The sequence below is a fragment of the Protopterus annectens genome, chromosome 1.part1 (genome assembly GCF_019279795.1).
Source record: "Protopterus annectens isolate FY-2018-M chromosome 1.part1, PAN1.0, whole genome shotgun sequence".
NCBI lineage: Eukaryota > Metazoa > Chordata > Ceratodontiformes > Protopteridae > Protopterus > Protopterus annectens.
This window is the reverse complement of record NC_056726.1, coordinates 1,269,760,465-1,269,777,917: the sequence shown is the minus strand read 5'-3', so window position 1 is coordinate 1,269,777,917 and position 17,453 is coordinate 1,269,760,465. Positions and strand designations below refer to the sequence as shown.

The 17,453-nt window shown below is 42.5% G+C and overlaps 1 pseudogene; it reads left to right on the top strand.

Moving 5' to 3' along the window:
• Positions 1–17,453, top strand: part of LOC122816137 — a 57,169-nt pseudogene that overhangs the window by 14,299 nt on the left and 25,417 nt on the right.

Below are 17,453 nucleotides of genomic sequence, written 5' to 3'. Positions count from 1 at the left end.
ACTGAAGCAAAACTTTTGACATTTCTTTCCTTTTCAGGGATTTTCTGTTCAATGCAACTGAAACCCTGCCCTGTGTCAAAAAGAAGGCTGACTGGGCTTTACAGTGGATTGGGGATTACCAAGCCTCCTTTTGTAAGTAACGGAGGGGTGTAATACCAGTGCTCTCTCCCAAAGACATAGTATCTCTCCATTCTAAGTGGGGGATATGCATGTTAAGACTTCCACCTGTTAAGTGCTCAGTTTGTGCTTTATATTTTGTGCTCCATGATGATGGGAGGTGCTAGATGTTAGCTGGTACTGAGGTTTGGGAGGGGATGTTGTACCTAAAATGCCTTGGGTAAGATCTTGGTGCACATTCACATACTGTCCTGATTTTGGGGGTCTGGCAAAACTAGTACATAAGTGGAGGGCTCTGGTATGTTTATGGTGAAAAATTCACAATCTGGATTAGTAGCTGGATATCATTACTGTCTTACCAGAGATGAGATGTTTAGTAGAATTGCGAGTTAAGTGGCCATTCTTTTGGAGTCTACATGCTCTTCCTGTGTCTGCATGGGTTTCCTGAGTTTTCTGAATGCTCAGGTTTCCTCCCACATTCCAGACATGCAGTAAGTGGATTGGACACTAAGTTGGCCATAGGTAAGAGCTGTTAACTTTGCTATTGCAAAGTAATACATTAGAGGGTTTCTGACTCCAAGTAGAGGCTCCTTAATAACCCTGAGCTGAAATAGACTGCCTTTCAGTATACATTTGGCCTCTGTACTAATACAGTGGGAAAGGACCTGTATACTAATACAGTGGGATAGGACCATGTGCAGTGTAGCAGTCCTTAAGGGTCTTGCAGCAGTCCATAATGCTCTACAAAGGAATGCATGTAGGTGGGGAGGGTAATGTCCTTCAAAGCACACTGACTCTAAACTGAATGGGAATGCACCTGCTTTGTAGTTCTCTGCCTTTTGTACTACAGGTGAACGTTTGGTGGCTTTTGCAGCAGTAGAGGGAATTTTTCTTTTCTGGATCATTTGCTTCCATCTTCTGGCTGAAGAAACGAGGACTCATGCCTGGTCTGACTTTCTCTAATGAGCTGATTACCAGAGATGAGGTGAGTGTGGGATGAGGTTCTTGATAAATTTGGCAGGCCTAACAGCTTGGTGCATTAGTAGGAAGCTTAAGGAACATCTCAGTCTTCTATTTATTCACAAGAAATCTGAACAGAAAAGGCAGCAATATGGACAGTGAATTAAGTTATCAAGGTTTGAGAGGACTCGTGTAAAGAGCAAGTTTTAAAGCTATTGGGTTAAATGCTACTGATATACAAATAACTAGAATATGCCAGATGTATAGCAAAACACCCTGAATGTCCTGAGCAACTCTTCATTTGGGTAGGACTGTCTTTCAGAACTTGAAAAATGTCTTGATATATTTTGAATTACATTTGCATGGATTATTAGTGCTTAAAGCAGAATCAGACCATATCTATATCTGCTTGTGGCTTGGGTTGTGGCTGAAGAAACCAAATGTTAAACTTTCTGTAAACTAAATCTGTAAGTAACTTGGTCTATGCATTTTGGCTAATATAAAGTGGTGGGTTGGATTCTTGCAGTAGATTCTTGTAGTAGAGCTGCTGGTTTTTGGATTATGACATGTAAAATGGTCATTAAATTCTGATCTCTACTGTGGCTTCTCAGTTGCCTGTCTAGTGAGACCCCTCTAATCCACAATTTGGGAAACTGTCCATTTTGAAAAGTCACCCTGCAAGTTTCAGGATGCATGAATGACTAGATTCCATGATGCTGGGAATGGAACAGTAGCAAAGGAAGCTCAGGTTGTCTGACTTATGTCGGTACTGAAACAGATGGCTGCTGTGCATTGTAGGGATGTTCATCTGCACTATTTTCAGTGTAGTAGTTGCAATTCTTCAGTGAAAAACGCAACTTGAAAATGAGGCATTGAAGCAAATCATGTAGGGCTTGCCTGCCCTTAAATATGCATAAATTGGGCCCTAGGCCTGCATATTACTATATGTAGGCAGTCTCTGGCATGCAGACACTTTGAGATGCAGTGCTACAAGTTTCTGATCACCAGCGGTCTCATTGTTCCAAAAATGGAAGGGAGCACCTTGTCAAAGTGTGGCATCTGACTGGAACTGCATATAGCAACATGATTTTACTACTGGCTTCCAGCTACATTAAACTTGCAGAATATGCTGAACCCATACAATGTGTCAACAGGCTGTGGAGATTAAGGTCCCCCTGTTGTGATTACTTGACTACTCTAGCTATGTATGAACTGGATCCAAGCATAGCCCAGAGAAATCTATCTTGTGCATTCTCAATGAACTTGCATGTTCCAGAGCAGTTCAGTAGAAAACTTGCTGTTAAAGCATCCTTCCATCTTTGACAGACCCATGTTTGCTACATTTTCTGGGGCAGTGTTCCACTTGGCTGCTAGTTATGTTGTTAACAAGTCCCAAATTGATTTTTGAAAAAAGGGACTGCATTTGAGTTTGTAACTATGGCTTTAGGATTTCAGGTTTCAGCTTGCAACCTAGAAGACTTTCTCTGACCAAAACTACCACCAGGCAACTTGGGGTGGTGGATGTTAGTAATTCCTAGACTGGTTTGGTGTCAAACAACTTGGTTCCAAACTTGGCCAGGTAACAAGCCTAGCTTCTGTATGGGCTCTTGGCTACCCTGCTGCAGAAGACCTGAAATCTACAGCACGAATAAATCCAGTATTCAGATTTCCCAGCAAGGATTCATCTTTACTCTTGAACCTGCTAATCTGAGGACTGGTATGTGCTGATTAACTTTAGGCTTGGATTTGCGCATGCTAGAAGCATCCCTCAATAGCACCATACCTTTTAATTCTGAAGCAGTGTAGTAAATTGCAATAACAAGTATGTGCTGTTGCAAAAACTTTGTTCATGGCTTGTAATGGGAAGTGTGTGTGGGCTGGTTAAGTCTGACTAGTACAGAGTGTGAATATTAGACTCCTGACTATAATTGAGCCACCCTACTTTGTAGGGTAATTTACTACACTGCTTCAGAATTAAAAGGTATGGTGCTATTGAGGGATGTGTGTGTGTGTGTGTGTGTGTGTGTGTGTGTGTGTGTGTGTGTGTGTGTGTGTGTGTGTGTGTGTGTGTGTGTGTGTGTGTATGTGTGTGTGTGTGTGTGCATGTAGTGCAGTTGGAATCAGATCCACACTCTGAACCTCTTACTGCAACAAATCTGTCCAAAGGCTGTCTAAATGCAGGTGAAGGAGCCCAAACTAGGGACCTCTTTTAATTATTGCTCTTATCCCTTCCACCCCAGCAGAACTGTTCTGCCTTGCAACAAGATAATAACGCCTACTAAGGCTTGGACCCAGGGCCCTGTAAACTACAATCAAAGCAATGTACCATTACACTATCTGATCCCTATAAAATAGTGATGACATTCCCAACATATCAGTTAGTACAGTCATTCAACAGTAGGGAGCAAAGTCTGTAGAATCAGTCAGGTTCTCTGTATATGTATATATATATATATATATATATATATATATATATATATATATATATATATATATATATATATATATATGTATGTATGGAGATACATATATGTGGACAAATCTATACATAATACATACATATATATAGAGCTATACATCCACATTTCTATCTACATATATGCATATGCATATATATATATAAAAAGGTGAATACATACACACACACACACACACACACACACACACACACACACACATATATATATATATATATATATATATATATATTTATATATACACACACACACACACACACTATATATATATATTTATATATATATATATATATATATATATATATATATATATATATATATATATATATATACATAAATATACAGAAATATATGACAGTTACAAACACATGCAATCTGAGGGTCATGCTGGTGCACACTAGAAGTCTAAATCTGAAAATGCACTCACTGGAAGTATTCCTTAAAATGGGGAACAGTGACAACTGCACTGTAAGAGAGACCTGGTTAAAGGCAGCAGGAAGCAACCCTGCACTACCAGCCTATAACTCATTCCACAACTGTTGGCTGCAGAACCTGGACTGAAGCACTAAAGGTGGTGGTATTTCCATATTCATTAGGGATGCACACACCTCCAGAGTGGTAGAACAACATTATGCATTACAGATCCTGCAGGTGTAGCTAACATTGGGTAAGACAGTGGTTCAGGTTGTAGCCTGCTATAGGTCCCTAAACATGTCCCAAGACTCACACTCCATGTCCCTAAACACCCTGGAGAATATTAGTGTCCAACCTAACACTCTCATACTGGTTGACTTCAACTACCCCATCATTACCTGGGAAAGCCACTCATGTACCAATGCACATGCCCACCACATCGACCAGGTCCTTGCTAACATGGGCAATTGTTGGTCTACACCAATAGTCAACTCCTCCCTTGTTATATCTTAACACAAATTAATCACCTTTGGAAATCTACAGCCCTCCACCACCCCCTTCACAGGTAATCATCATGAAAAGCCTGTCCAAAGCTAACTACGGCCTCTTGACAACAGAGGTGGCTAACTTCATGGCAGTCATGCAATGGAGACTAGTTGCATGAGTGGTGAATCAAACGACAATGCACTATAAACACGTACGCAAATACATGGATACCACCATACCCAATAGAACCGGGACCCTCATTTCCAAAAAAAGGAAGCCAATCTGGTGGTCCCCGGCCATAAAGAAACTGTACAACAGAAGGAGGAAACTGATATGGAATAAGGTGAAGTCCCAAGACTGGAAAAAAATGCTTAGCAGTCTCAATTAAAAGTTGAGATCCCTTATCAAATACTACAAAGTTAGCTGTGAAAACAGAATTGGAGCACATAGCAAAGACAACCACAAGGCCTCATACAGTTATGTAAAGAATCTCCATGGCAATACCAAGACTTGTTCAGAGCTACTAGACAATGGTACCACCTAGACGGAGCCAACAAATATTCCCAGTATACTGGCTGACATATTGAGTGCAAACTTTATCCCTCTCTCCCCCCTCAAAGGACCAATCACAATACCAGTACACTGCCAGACACCCAGTATTACTGCTGCACAGGTTAAAACACAACTGTACAAGGCCAAGAATACAGCTTCTATGGGGCTTGACAATATCCCTGGCTGTGTTCTACATGAACTACAGAGTGACCTGGCACCTCACCCATGTGCCCTGTTCAAGCAAAGCCTCACCTCAGGCTTTGTCCCTACTCAATTGTGCACTGCTACAGTCACCCCTCTCCACAAATGAGGTGTGACTACAGACCCTGGGAAATACTGCCTGACAAGTCTGTTATGCAAAGCTATGGAATGCATTACCCCCCATGTGGGGGGCTGTGCCCTCCACACCCCCCCCACTTAAATATTCTCACTCTGAGGTTGCACTACAGTGAGGAAAAGTTAATTATCCCTTATCCCCACTGTAGTACGATCTTCGCAACAGGCTTACTTACGCGAAAGTGCCTTTCGATGAAAAGCACTTTCATGCAAGTATGCCCGGCCGAATCTATTTCGGTTATGTTGCCATTCGGTGATCTGTACGGATCCCATATATATATATATATATATATATATATATATATATATATATATATATATATATATACATATATGTTCCAAAATGCCCATACAAACATATGCTGCTGATAGACCATCCATAACTGGGGCAGCATGCACAGTTGGATACAAAAGCAGCCATCACACTCACATCCATCCCCCACCCCCACACAGTCCAAATAAATAAGTGAACAGTATACTGCTACAAAATCATGATAGGCCATACAACATAGGCAGACATACCAACAACCTCTTAGGAAAAAAATAAAATGTCTGAACATAGCAAAGAGAAATACAACCAGCCAGCAATTCTCACATGTTTATTATACTCTGATGTCTTCGTCAAAGCCTTCAAGGAGTAAAACATTACGAGAAATACATGCCTTAATCACAAGAAGCAATTAACACTTAATTACATAATTAAATACACAGCTTACAATTACACTCCTCATTTAACCCCCTACGGGATAAAGTATCACAGTTAATATTAATACCTTGAGTCTGTACATAAGTATTGTCCTTTTATGAATGTTTCAGCAAACTGAGGAACAGACTTTTTCAAAAACAGTACCTTGGAACCCACTACTGTCCCCATGGTGAGATTTATTCAAATGTACGGCTATAGAACTGTCATCTTTCTTATCAGTAATATGTCTCACATGTTCTAACAGCCTAGTTTTAAAACATGTGTTACTGTCCCCCACATAAATTATGTTACAAGGGCATCTAAGAGCATTCTATATACACCACCCTCTAGAATGTACAGACTTCGACATGTTTCATAGCCTTTCCCCTCAGCAGGAATGACAGCACTAAATAATGATAGACCAGTATACCTATCAACCTACTACTGTATGACATCTGGACAAAGCTGACATAATTGGTGGACAGAGGCCCAAATACATGGCCATACTTGAAATATTGCTGTTATACACTGAGAAAGTTGCTGGTGTTACAGGGTTTGTTGTAACATATCTTTTCTGAGGGATATAAAGTCAAAAAAACAAGTTACCACTTACATGATGCAATCACCAGAGTATGCTACTGATTTGCCAAGGACAACACCTGTCTGGGGAACAGTCCAAACATAACAGGCTAACCTGTAGCCATTATGTGGATGGATGTACAATTGAGAGCTATGCACAGACAGAACTCTGTCAGACTGAAACCCATGCAGAAGTAGCATGTGCAGACAATCCCTGTTAAACTAGCAGTATTCCAAACATATAACAGCAATACTACATTCTGCCCCTAAGTCTTGAACCTTCTCCACCATTTAGTTGGCTTGTCTCCACAAGAGGTAGTAGCTCACACAACTCCAGGATGTCTTCCTCACAAGTAAGGGAAAGGGCCAACACCCACATGGAGTACTCATTTATAGGAGTGTGTTGCCATGACATTGGCTATTGGAAGAACTACACAGCTGCTCTGCATACAATTAGCAAGTGGGGAACCCCAATAGGTACAAAGGCCATCACCTGTTCATGAGCATCACCTACAAAAGCCATGTTGCCACCTATTTAAACCAGCTCTATCCCTGTAGTGCAGAGAAAGAGAGAGATAGAGAAATAAAACATAAACTGGAAAAGAGAAGAAAAAAAGGTAAGTGTAACATGTAAGCATGCAATTGAATGTAGTACTTGGACTGTAATAATGGGAAATATGATTTGGAGGAATATATGTCCCAACAAGACTTGCTGTACTAATGTCCTGCTGAACAGCTGCTATGGCCATAGCATCTGGCCCTCTCTGCAGTGGGAGAGATCACAGACATACTTCTCAACTGTACAGATCTTCACAGAATGTCCATATTTTACCATCATAGTTTTTTGTCTGTTCCTCCTGAAATCTGTACTTTTCTGGCAAATATCTGAGGATTGAAGTCATCAAGTAATGACAAACACTCAGGTTTAAGACTCCACATCCTTAAGAATATTCATGGTAATGCAAAATGTATCATTCTACAAACTTCTTATGTTTGTAACAGGAATATTTAAAGTCTGTCCCTATTTATCCCTCCATCATTTTAGGCTTTGTCCAGATGTGATGCTCTGAGAGGTTGTGATGTAGGATCAGAGCTCAGAAGCCTGACTCACCCTGGGAAAGGGACAGTTCATATATGACAACCATGGGAGTGTCTGTCAAACAGTTCTGACTGAGCCACTTTCAGGCCAGTTAATGGGATGTTGTCCATATCTATGTTACCTGTGAATATGAGTATGACACATGTTTATCTTGTAAAGCTAAGTGACCTATATAGGGCAAGTGCATAGTAAAGTACTGTTGTAGACATGTGTGGTGAACTGCATGTGATATATTGAATTAATAACATTCAACTGTACAGTGTTCTGCTGGACAATAAGCACATTTATGACTGATATCTGTAGTCACATGTACATATACCTATGTTATGTCAGCCAAACCATTGGCAGGTCTGTGAGCAATGACATTGTAACATAATAGCCTACTTATGACCATTGGACATCTTCCAGGTTATCACAGTGATGTCAAAGCCTGCTGTGCAATCAACACACTAATGTATGGTGCAGCTATACTAATACAGTATCAATACTGATATCCCTTTTGTCACCCATTTATGTATGCCATTGTCCAGATGTACTGCTACAACAGGTTGAGAAGTATGATTGAGCAGCAAGACTGTAAATACAGTGTGCCATACTAACATAGAACAGAAATGTATAACAGGTATCCCCTGAGCTCATGTATGTATGCATATGTTCAGTTGGAAGGCACAAAACTAATCACATGGGTTTCAAACAGTCAGGTACATAGGTTGTGCATGTTGCACATGTGTGTAATACCAGTGTCAGTGCATACAACAGACATAAATGTGTACAGCTACTGGTTGTTGCATTGCCCTAACACTGATACGGGTACTAGAGTAGGCATGATTATCAGATATTAATTCAAAAAGTGTCCAACTGTGTTATGACCCTCTGTCCATGCCTACCACTACCATCTATATCAACAGCTATATACAGTGGATATCACAAGTGTACACACCCCTATTGGAATGTCAGGTTTGTGTGCTGTATGCCAATCAGACCACAGAAAATCAATTCATAATGTTTCTCATCTTGAATGTGATCCTTAACTTGTACAATTCCCTTGAAATACAATCAAATGTGTTTCTAGGAAGGTGAACAACTATTGCCAAGTGAAGATGTGCCATGATGTTAGAGTTCAAACCAAGATGAATGAATGCTGTAACCATCTCAAGAGGTGCATACACAAAATATCAGTTTAAGGGTGTGCACACTCATTCAACTGGCTTATTGTACTGATTATTATTTCCATATGTTTTCATAGACCAGATTGTTATGTTTTCAATTGAATTGTACAGGCTATAGGTCACATTAAAGGTGGAAATTGTTTTGAAATTAGTTATTGTGGCGTTGTGTTCCAATTGCACAAATACCAGGCGTTGTAACAGGGATGTGTACCCCTTATATCCACTGTAGCTATATGGACTTGGCAGTACCTGACCTGTATAACCAACCTTCACCAAGGTAGAGTAATCCCTTTTGGTGGACAGCAACAATACACAAACTACATAACAGGTTGCTACATTGGCTGTACAGGGACACATACGTGCAGGCAACAACTTGGAAGCAAGTCCACCTATATCTGAGCAAGCATGTACGTTCACAGTTGACTTCCTGTAAGGCTGACTATGACTACAAAACAGACATATCCACACCACCAAGGACAACTGCAACTGTGCCTCCACATATGTTGTAAGTCTCAGAGGAAACAACACAGTTCACCCTGTACTGGGGGTAAAGAACATCTCATACACACATGCCGTGGATATAGGCAACCTGCATCACACAGGTTAGGTGGGAACATCTCCACCCTGTCCACCCCAGTTGTATAGGGGGATATGCATATCAACCACACTCCTCCCCTCAGCAATGGTGAGCATGTACATATTATCTACTGATGGCAACAACAGCATATCTCCATGGGGCATAATAACATCACTGTCTGCCTCCTACATGAATCCAAGCATGTGCTCACAGCTCTATCACACACCACAGTCAAACACAGACCTGCCACCATCCACACACCATCCACATGGAAGATGCCCCCTGTCAACCCTCTACACAGAAATGAATGGAGAATAGAGGATTATGCAATCAAGTTTCCAACATTGGGGGGAATAAGATAGCTGAGGGACAGGAGTGTAATGCAAGCTGCTATAGCCATGATGGCTTAGAGGGTTATGGTGTAGTGTGGATTATTTGCATGTAATATCCACTGTTGATGTGCCATTTGACAACTATATGTGGTCCTGTGACCTTTTTCCTGTTTATGTCTTCCAGGTATCATGCAGGTGTCTATATTAAATATTCGAACGCATAAACGTTCGAATCACTAAAGATCGAACTTTAGTGATCGAACATTCAAATGTTTGAATATCTTAAAAAAAAAGAATTAAAAAAATCTAAAGTGTTTAAGCAGGAGGCAAGGCCCCCTGCACCCCCCACTACTTAAATATACCAACTCCGAGATCGCACTTCAGTGCACTAGAGTGTGGAAATGGAAAATTTCCATTTCCTACACTGTAGCATGATCTCAGAGTTGATATATTTAAGTAGCGAGGGGTAGGGGGGTGAAGGTGGGGCTTGCCCCCTACTTAAACCATTTACTTTTTCCTTTTTTAAAATTTTTTAAAATATTCGAACATTTAAATGTTCGATCACTAAAGTTCGATCTTTAGTGATTTGAACGTTTAAGCTTTCGAATATTTAATATAGACCCACATGCAGAGGGCTCGCCTACCAGCATTCTCTGTTGGGGAAACTGACATCATCACCCAATATGTGACTGGACATTATGCCCTGTTATTTGGATGGAGACCAGAAGATGTGTGGGAGAGGACTGCCCTGTCGAACAGTGTGGTCCCCAGGGTAAATGATGCCCACCGGCACAGCAGAACTTATAAGCATGTGCAGCATCAGGCCACCAACCTCATCCCCCATGCCCATCAATGGGCTGCTGCTGATGTAGTGAGGGACCGGCTTGTCACAGGTGGGGGCCCAGCCATCCAGCCCCCACTGACATCCACCGAGGAGCTCCTCGCCAAACTTGGGGCACCCGCCCAATGCACAAGCCATGAAGCTGAGGGAAGCATTGTGGAGGTGGGTTGCGCACACGCACTGGAAGAGGAGTGTGCAGGTAAGGGCCCAGTGGGGATTAGTACACTAATGTATCAGACATACATGTATCTGTAGTGTATCTACATCCATGTGTCAAATCCGATTGCAGTTGTGGATGGGTTTTTTTAATGCACAGAGGTACACATCTATGGTGAGGACAGGACATTGTGTGTTATTGTGGTTAGTACTGTAGATGTGCAGACATGCTGCATCCATCCAGTACCAAGGCCACGAGTCTGCTGACAATAACTCCCTCTCACAACTATCTAGGACCCTCTGGTCTGCATATGGGACAGCAGCCTGAAGCTGATGAGTGTGACATTGTTCTGTTGTTGCCTGGCAATACCACAGGCATGTGAAGTGCATGCAATTTACCATGCACACAACCATCAGTAATAGCTATATTACTTTATGTAATAGCTATATTGCTTTTTGTGCATGTTCATTTGTGCTGGGGTTAACTGCATTGCATCACAGTGGTCACCACTGGGACCTATCTCATGTGAATTCCTGTTGCATACCTCACAACTTGTCAGTGCCAAGACATTTGGACAGAGGCCAGCAAAATGGGCTGGACAAATGGTCTAAGGTAGGGACATGTGTGACACATTAGTGGTATACAGTGGATATAAATTGTGTACACACCCCTGTTAAGATGCAAGGTGCTCCTGTTACATACTAATCAGGACCACAATATGTCAGTCCACACCTCTTCCAGCCTTTAATGTGATCCATAACAGGAACAGTTCACTTGTAAAACCAAGTATCTGGACTCATGTATTGCACCTGCAAGGCTGGCCACCTGTGAGGGTGGCAGACATAGTATCAGCATGATGTTTCAGTCAGGTATGATACCTCATGCTGCCATATGTGTTAGTACACTCACTGTGGCCTATTTGGCTACAATATCACATACATGGGCATTGTTAAGGCAGACAGACCACTTCCCACCACATATAGGTTGCAAACATATGGATATTCCAGACACATCTGTACAGAGGACTATACAATGGTTTAACCTGCTGCATGTGAGGCAGATGCTACCACACTATATAAAGTAATGGCAGCGGGAGGCAGTCACCAGCCGTGTATGGTATACACATCAAAATGGTATAAGTTACACAAGATATGATCCTCACAAACAGTTGCCAGCATTGAGAGTAGAACGCCTGCCTATCTAGGTATTCCTACTATAATGCTACACAATTAGTGGATGCGCCACAGAGGTTACATGTTTCCACCTATTCCAAAGATACTTCTAAGGAGGATGACATCAACAGGACTACTAAATTGGAGTGAGGGGAAGTGTAAAGGGTAGTACACAGGTCAAAAATGGTGTATACCACACACTGCATGATTCTCACACAAACACTCACACATATCCAAACAGTTGCCAGTAGGGTGATTAGAATGCCTGCCTACCTAGTTATTATTACTATAGTGCTATACAGTTATCAGACGCGCCACAGAGCTGATACATTTCCACCTACTCCAAAGGTACTTCTAAGGTGGATGACATCAACAGGACTACTAGATTGGGATGAGGGGAAGTGTGAAGGCTAGTAAACAAGTCAAAAATGGCATAAGTCAGACAGTACATGATTCATTCACACACACACACACACACACACACACACACACACACACACACACACACACACACACACACACACACACGCACACTTGCCAGTGTTAGAATTAGAACTCCTGCCTATCTAGTTATGTCTACTATAGTGTGACTCAGTTACTGCATGCGCTACAGAGCTTACTGACCTTTCACATGGGCAAAGGTGCTGATAAATGCACAGCTGTGGTAAAGTATTACAGTTGGCAGACAGTCTGCCTTCTGTTCCACCCTTACATCATGCTAGTTCTTTCTGCCTTGCACTTCAACTATCGTTATGGCTTGGCACTTCACCAGGTTACTTTATCAAGAAGTGTGGCACACCTGGGAGCTGTCAGCAGTACTCATTCATCACAGATGTAGCCCCAGTGCTTACTAGTTATGTCCATCCCTCCTGGCATGTTTGAAGGGCAATTTTCTGTGCTTTCACCCATTAACCTGGTGCACTTGTCCATTCTGAGGCACTGTTGCAACTGCCTCATGTACACAGACAACCCTCCCCTCTAAACTCCAAACACTCAGACCTGTGAGTGTTACTCATATATCACCCAATGTGGACATGTGCACTCTCCAGCAAAGACTGGACTAGCAGGTCAAGAGGATAAGATCAACACCTGCACCACATCATGTGGAACATGTAGCTCACCATGACACCCACTTTGACAGCCATGACATACAGTGGAAAGCCACACACCCACCTTCCCAGTGGCACTCAATGGACATTTACCCCAACAGCACAGACCAGCAAGACAGACACCCACTCAGACACAGAGACATGGCACATGCCAAGGGAGACATATTTAACCTACACAGTGTGCCCCTCAATATAAGCTCCTAAGGTTAACCACCTTGTACAATACAGTGATTATGGTTAACTCAGTACTGAGGCACACACATATTCCACTCACTAAGTTGAATATGGAGCAGGTAACAGCCAAATATCTATCACATGCCAGCATCCGACATATGACACAGCCAGACATGGCACTCCACAACAACTACGAGTATCACTCCGTATCCATGCAGGTGTGACTGACTTGGGACACACCTCCCTGGAGTACACGCCAAGAGATAAGGTTGAACTCTCTGATTATTTGGTCCAGGCAGGTATGACAGTAACCCTGAGCAGTGTACCGCCATCACCCAGAGTGATGCTACCATACTATCAACAGATGATTGACTGCAACATTTGGCTTACATGTTTGTGTTATTCTCAGGGGATCCAGTACCTCTCTGCTTGGGATGACATGATTGACAGAACCCAATGACTTTTCACAGATTTCCTACATCTGTCAGTGCTGGGTTTCCAGGTACTGGCTAAGTGTCTTGCCACCCCTATGATGCTTTATTAGGCAGTGTTCCTAATGTAATTACCACCATAACAACTAGACATGTATACAATCTGAGGGTCATGCTGCTTAACAGTAGACATCTGTCAAGATGCACTCACTCAAAGCACTCAATGGAGTGGAGGACACATGTCTGCTGTAATGGAGAGGTGGTTCACAGCAGCAGACAACAGACCTGCAGTATCAGGCTATGACACATTCCACAGCTGTCAGCCCTCAAACATGGACAACACCACACCTGCACAGGTGGTGTCTCCATATTCATTATGGCTAGGAACACCTCCAGAGTAGTATCCCAGCATAGTGCATTGGAGATACGTCCGGTACAACTGCCTTGGGGTAATAGTACAATCCAGACCATAACCTGCTATGGGTCCTCATCTATGTCCGTAGACTGTCAATGCACATTCCTAACACCTTGCCATCTATGATGGTCCAACACAACACTGACATAGTATGAAACTTCAACTACCCCTCCATCACCTGGAAAAGTAGCCAAGCACCAGTACAGTGGCCCAACACTTCTGGGAATCATTTCCAATGCCCTGGACCAGCTCATATTGACCCCTGGTAGAGGATGCAACAACCATGATATGTGTTGACTACATAAATATGGGACTGTTGCTCATCCGCAGATGTCAATCCCTGCATGGTGAGATCCACACAGGCTGTAATCAACATGGAATTCAACATGTCAGCCCCCCCCCCTCACAAAGGTAACCACCTTGCAAAACCTCTCCGAAGCTGACTTTGCAGCCATAAAAACAGGGGTGGATGATTTCACTGCACCCATGGCAATAGAAAATAGCTGCATGACTGTGGAATCATACACATATGCACTGTACAAACAGGTACATGAATGCATGGTACTAGCCAGAGCCAACAGAACCCAGGCACTGTCCTTCAAACACTGAGAGACAATGTGATGGTAGATGTAGAATTCCTAACCTCGTTTGGTGAGACATGGCTGTGTAACTGAGGTAGTGATTGCACCTACATAGACAGTATGATATGGGGATTCATTGGAATTATTGGAGTCTGTCCATACAGGACATATATATAAGGCATGTTATTCTCTTTGTGGAGTACATTTGCAGACTCTACAGTTGTTGCAGGTGTCCAGTGGGTAACATGGCAAAAGGGTCACTGTACATATTGATTTGGGCTACTAGGAGATGGAAAAGGGTGCCATGTCCTTTTACTTGCTGGATATAACACACACTCAGTCTGGAGTTGCAACAGATCAAAGTACTTTCTAATGTCAGTGGGACTGTTGTGGTCAACAGGCAGCTGACTGTCAACCTGTGTTCCCCATTCTGTTATAATAACGTCACAGTTCAGTGGACTACCACAAATGTATTACTTCATGTGAGCCATGGTGTTTCCAAAGGTCATGGCGGCACATCTCTTGCCATTGAGATAATGTCCAGGGTTCTGACAACAGTCATAGGTGTCAAGTGACTTTTGGGCGTGATGTCAAAATCACATGGATTGGGAATGCTACCACCCACCTTACTGTTGTATGCAAACATTATCAGCCAGGGTGCCTTTGTGTTCTCCTGCACCTCAGAAGGGTAGATCCAAAACATGAGAAGACATGGGTCCATACCCTGTGTGACACCAGTCATGTCTGGTCACTGGTACGACATGGAGTCCACTGCAATCACACCGTGGGTACTATCTGTGAACCAATTTGCAGGACAACTACTGATATAGTGGTTGCTGCCTAGCCAAGTGTGTTTGTGTATGATTCCTGGGTAGAGAGTGGGCTCTGAGTATTAGAAGGGTTGCCTGTATTGTTAACTAATCCACACTGTCTCATAGTCATTGCACATGGCACTACACATTTAGGGGTGTGGATTGTCTACACCAACCTCTATGGTGTTTGACAACTGTTGGCCTTGTAATGTGGACATTGGGACATATACTAGGTCTTCAATATAATAATTTAGCAACCCCCCCTCAACTGGATCCTGTTATTACACAGTCACACCCACGCAGGATACTGATGACAGACACACACACTTGCCAGTACTGAGTTTCAACCCCCTACCTAGGGTATGTATTGTTACTACAGTGTTACACATTTATTGCATGCACCACAGAGCTTATAGGATGGATGTTGTCCCAAGGTACTTCTAAGGAGGGGAACATCACCAGCCCTTGTAAATAGTGGCATTGGGTGATGTAGTGGGTGAGAAATTTCACAAAATATTTTACCCTACACACATTTACATTTGCCAGGAGTGAGGTTCAAACCTCTAACTATGTTTTCAGACTTTTATGTTATGCATCTACCCCATGGACCATTGACCTTACATGGGTTAGGGTTGCCAACAGGTGAATGATATCTGCAGGACTGCTAAAGTCAGGCACTGAAAAGTGTACTGGGTGTAAATGGGGCCAAAATCTTTAAGGTATGGACACATATATGTAGACAGACACAAACACTTACCAGGAATGATATTAAAACCCCATATCTATGTAGTCATTGCTACTACATTGTTCCACATTTATCACACATGCCATAGAGCTTATACGTAGAACAGTGTCCAAACATACCTCTAAGGTGACTGACATCAGCAGCAGTGCTAAAGGAGGAGTAAGGGAAGTGTAGTGAGTGTGAATGGCCACAAAATCAGGTTTCTACAGACACACACACACACACACACACACACACACACACACACACACACACACACACACACACACACACACACACACACACACACACACACACACACACACACACACACACACACACACACACACACACTCTCTCACACAAACACACACATTTTCACAGTTGACAGGACCAGGATTAGAACTCCTACCTAACTAGTTTGCTATACTATTATATTACTCAGTTATTGCAAGCACCACAGAGCTTATATGTTGGAGAGCTGTCCAAAGCTATCTTTGAAGGTGAGTGACATCAGCAGCAGTGCTAAAGAAGGGGTAAGGGAAGTGTAGTGAGTGTGAATGGCCACAAAATCTGGTCTCTACAAAGACACACACATTCGCACACAAACACACACATTTCCACAGTTGCTAGAACTAGGATTAGAACTCCTAACTAACTAGTTTGGTACACTATAGTATTATGCAGTTATTGTAAGCGCTACAGAGCTTATATGTTGGAGAGTTGTCCAAAGATATCTTTGAAGGTGAGTGACATCAGCAGCAGTGCTAAAGGAGAGGTGAGGGAAGTGCAGTGTGTGAATAGCCACAAAATCAGGTCTCTAAAAAGATGTACACCATTTATCACACAAACACACACATTTCCACAGTTGCTAGAACTAGGATTAGAACTCCTAACTAACTAGTTTGCTACACTATAGTATTATGCAGTTATCACAAGCACCATGGAGCTTATAGGGCTGCAAGCTGACCAAAGGGTTATTTCAAGGTGACTGACATCAGCAGGAGTGCTAAAGTAGGTCAATGGGAAGTGTAATGAGTGTGAATGGCCTCAACCACATTCATCTGGAAACACACACAGACACACGCATAACTTTACATTTGACAGGACTGAGATTACAACTGCTACATGGATACTCATTTGTACTGTAGTGTTACACAGTTATCATGAGCACCACTGAGTCAATAGGGCTGAGGGCTATCCAAAGGGATTTCTACAGTGAATGACATCAGCACATCATGTGATATAGGCCAA